The sequence below is a fragment of the Lycium barbarum genome, chromosome 9 (genome assembly GCF_019175385.1).
Source record: "Lycium barbarum isolate Lr01 chromosome 9, ASM1917538v2, whole genome shotgun sequence".
Lineage (NCBI taxonomy): Eukaryota > Viridiplantae > Streptophyta > Magnoliopsida > Solanales > Solanaceae > Lycium > Lycium barbarum.
Genome location: NC_083345.1, coordinates 35715278 through 35719433, shown reverse-complemented (window position 1 = coordinate 35719433; position 4156 = coordinate 35715278).

The following is a 4156-nucleotide window of genomic DNA, read 5'->3' as shown; positions in this document are numbered from 1 at the left end:
TAAATGATATAAGTGTTACAAGGTAAATTGATGTCATTTTCACTACAGGTTAATATTGGAAAGTTTTAATACCGCGATATTTGGAAAAGAAAGAGAGTGAGTAGATGGAAAACAAAGAGATCAAAGTGTCGGAAGGAGGTGAAAGGTAAGAAACCTCAGTAAGTGAAGCTCCCGAGAGAAACTACCGGCAAAGCACGAGACTATTTGGGTAAGGGCTCAAAGTAGCCATGTGAAAAGGGGTAGAGTGTGGTAAAAGGAAACAGGAGAGGAGTGTATGAGGCTCGAGAACCGATTCCAATAAACAGGGCTAAAGGAATAGTGACCACAACAAGGAGCGTGAAGTAAGAAAAAAAATGATAAAGTCTCGTGACGATGTTAAGAGACTTAGGTTCTTGAAAGGAATATAAAGGGATAAATGTGCAGCCATATTAATGTGGTAATCCCGGACATGGAAGTGCTTTCCTGGGAGGATGACTTAGGAACAGAATGGATTTGCGCGTTAGAGGGAGTATTTCACGAACTTCAAAGGTGATGCTGCATATAACAAGAAAAGAAAGGTGCTCAAGGAGGAAGAAGCCTAAGGGAGGTTAAGGAAGAAAGTAGGAAGAGTATACAAATGGGTTGGTCGAAGGAAGAGGAGAGCGTTTTGGCGCAGGGCAATTGGAAACCTCTAACCATAGGCGTAAGAAGGATACCTTAACAAATTAGCGATAGGAACCCGATTACGCGTCAAGGAAAGAATAAGGATAATGAGACAACACTGCTAATTGGGAAGATAATGGTATGGAATACGAATCATGCGAAGTCTGAAGATTTTGATCTTAGAAGAAATGGAACGAAATACGAGGAATGTACATGAGAAACCGCTCGGTCATAGCATCATAAATATAGTTAAAAGTTCGATGAGCAAGGATAAAGAAAGTTTAAACTGAAAGGATTTTGTGCTAAGAGCAAAAGTAGCAGGACGCTCGAGACAACAGGGTATGTACAGGTTGGAAAGAAAGACGAAGGTACTCGAATACTGTTGGCGTATAAGGAGCCCCATATAAAGGGGGGGAGAACATATTATATCAGACTCAAAGGATATTTCGGATGACAACAACTATTATAACGAAAGTATCAATGATTGGTAGCTTGGAAATTTTTTAAGGAAAGAAAGGACGCAGTGCTTATGAATGAAATTATATGAATCATCGATGTGAAGCAATACTCGACCATATTTGTGAGGAATCCACACCGGAGAGCGAACAAGGATAACGATGGACGAAGCGAGCGCCAATACAAAGAAATCGAAGACAAGTATATTTGTGCCAAGAAATGACTTGGGAAGGACAAGGATAATAAGTTGGCGCAATGGATTGGAAAAAAAAAACCGTGACGCAGAATGAGGACTCGTGTAAAGACCCAGGAGTTCGAGTATAAGGAGAATAGGGTGAGGGATAAGGAATGGGCATAAAGAGAAGAAAGACTATAAAAGGGACCCTCTCGAAGTATTATGACACCCCATAAGATCAGTGAACATTCGAGGACGAATGTTCTAAAGGGGGGGGAGGATGTTATATCCCGTATTTTGTACGTTCGGATATTTCAAGGTAGTCGTGGTAAGTTAAGGGAATGACCATCTTCCAAAATTATTTTAATGTACAAGTTGGTTATGAATATTATTTATGAACATTATTAGTATGTAAATATTGAGAAAGGTTAACGGTAAAAAGGGAAATTCACAAAATGGCTCACGATAAAATTTCGGAAGGCCAGGGGAAAAATGGGAATTTCACAAAATATTCAAAAAAGTTCTTGGAGGGGCCATGTTGGCCGTGTGGCACATGCCATACTTTATTAAGTGGGGGCTAATTATAAACTATAAAGATATAAATGAAATGTCGTTAAATTGTATGACAAAGGTTGTTAATGTTAGAATGCGTCTTGAATTGATTGTTGATGTTGTTGGTATGATTGATGGTATTGTTGTTGATAGTTTGGCCGAGTTGAATTCTCGGATTGTTGATTGATGATTTGGGCCGAGTTAGATTCTCGGGGATGGTGTATTTACAGGGGAGATGCTGCCGAAATTTCGGCAGATCATAAGTGAATTTATTTAAAGGATTAAGACAAGTATATGGTGATGAATCTAATGATTGCGTCAATCTTCTTGAATGTAGACTAGCGATAACGAGCTTGGACAATTAAGCGTAGCGAATAGGACGTGGAACAGGTATGTTAAGGCTCATCCCTTTCCTTCAAAGGCATGATCCCGATGTTATGATTTCATAATTGTTTCCATATTCTCCTTGTTTTCAAAAGATATATGTTTATGATTTCAAGACATGATTCTTTTCGGATAACCCGTCAATGTTTTCCAAAACAAAGGTCTATGGTATTGTAAGCTTTTATGACAAAAACGATGGATATGTTTTACATCGATATTGATGAGGTCGAGGATGAGAATATTTCTATGATAACTATGATAAGAATGATTTCATGTTTAAAGGTACTTGGTACGATTACTGCTTGATTTTTCCAAAATTAGCTTCTGAAACGTTCGTAAAAGGTTCTGTACTTCAAACGCTCATAACTTTCTCATACTAAGTCAGATTGACCCGAAACTCGTTTCTGAGTCTTCAGGTGTCGGTTTATGTACGCTGTTATTCGTTGCCAGTCTTATCTTGTAATAATTGTTCCTTCAATGTGAGACAAAGCGACCACGATTATTCCATAATGTAATCGGAAGTTACCGACCTTACGTCACTCCGATAGATACATGACTTTCTTTGGGCTCTCCTACATGTTGCTTATATGATATATGTATATGTATATGTATATGGGGAAGATGGGGAAAAGGGAGATATGTTGCGCTATAGACGCATTGCCACCTGGTCAGTTGGCGTAACTTATCAACCCGGACGCGGGATATATGTGGGGGAGCCGACGTTGTTCGACGCTATGACATGTTCTATTTTCTATGTATATGAAAAAGAAATGTTTTCAAAGGAAAGCTAAGCATGCATGGCATCCGCCCTAAGAGACACTCAGATGTACAGGTTACTCTTTTATCTCATGATATGCTCTATATTTCCATTCTGTTATTATTCATATTTATATCCCTTATTATGTTACTATTCAAGCCTTACATACTCAGTACATTGCTCGTACTGACCCCCTTTCCTCGGGGGCTGTGTTTCATGCCGCGCAGGTACACCCGGATGAGTAGAAGCTATTATAGAAGATGTTCCAGCGGAGTTGGCAAGCTCCATTTGCTCTGGAGTGTTGCCGGGTCAGAGTACTATGCTATGATGTTTTGTTCGAAGTTAGAGACTTTGCAGACAGAGTCGTGGGTATAAAGTATCGGTATTGTAAACGGCTCCACCAGTCGATATGTCATCTTATGTTATGTTATAAAGTCCATGTGATTACAGATTCCATTTGAATTGAGTACGAGGGAAAAGAAAGATTCTGAAAGCTTACTATGTATTTCATTCTTATTCGATTTAAGAGTCCAAAGATATTATGCACGTAAAAAGAGTCAGCGGATTCGCTCGGCTCCGAATATGGGGTCGGGTGCCCATCACACCCTAGTTAAGTCGGGGTGTGACAAAACGGATACGCCATCAACCCGCTTACCCACAACAAAGGCAAAGATGAACTCAACCAGACACCAAATGGCCAAAAGGTCGGGATAGAATGAAAGGAAAATAGCGTATCTGACCACGAGGGTCATGAAATGAATGAGAAAGGCATATTCGACCGAAAGGTTAATACAAAATGGAACGATGAAGATGCATCCGACCAAAAGGGTCAGGACAATAAGCATAAAGATATGTCTGACTAAAAAGGTCATACAAAGAATGAACGACAAAGAAGTATGCGGCCAAAAAGGTCACACAAAGAGCAAATGACGAAGACATATCAGGCTAAAAGGGTCCTAATGAATGAGCATAAAGACGTATTCAACCAAAAAGGTCATGGCAAAGACAAAAGGCATATTCGACCACAGGGGTCACAGCCAATGCAATAGATGAAAGAAAGATTATCCAGCCACAAGGGCCATATCTATCATCTACATGCCAAAAGGGCTATTCATTCAAGCTGCTAAGAGGACCATTTATTCAAACAACCAAAAGGGCCATTCATTCAAACTACCAAAAGGGCCATTCAT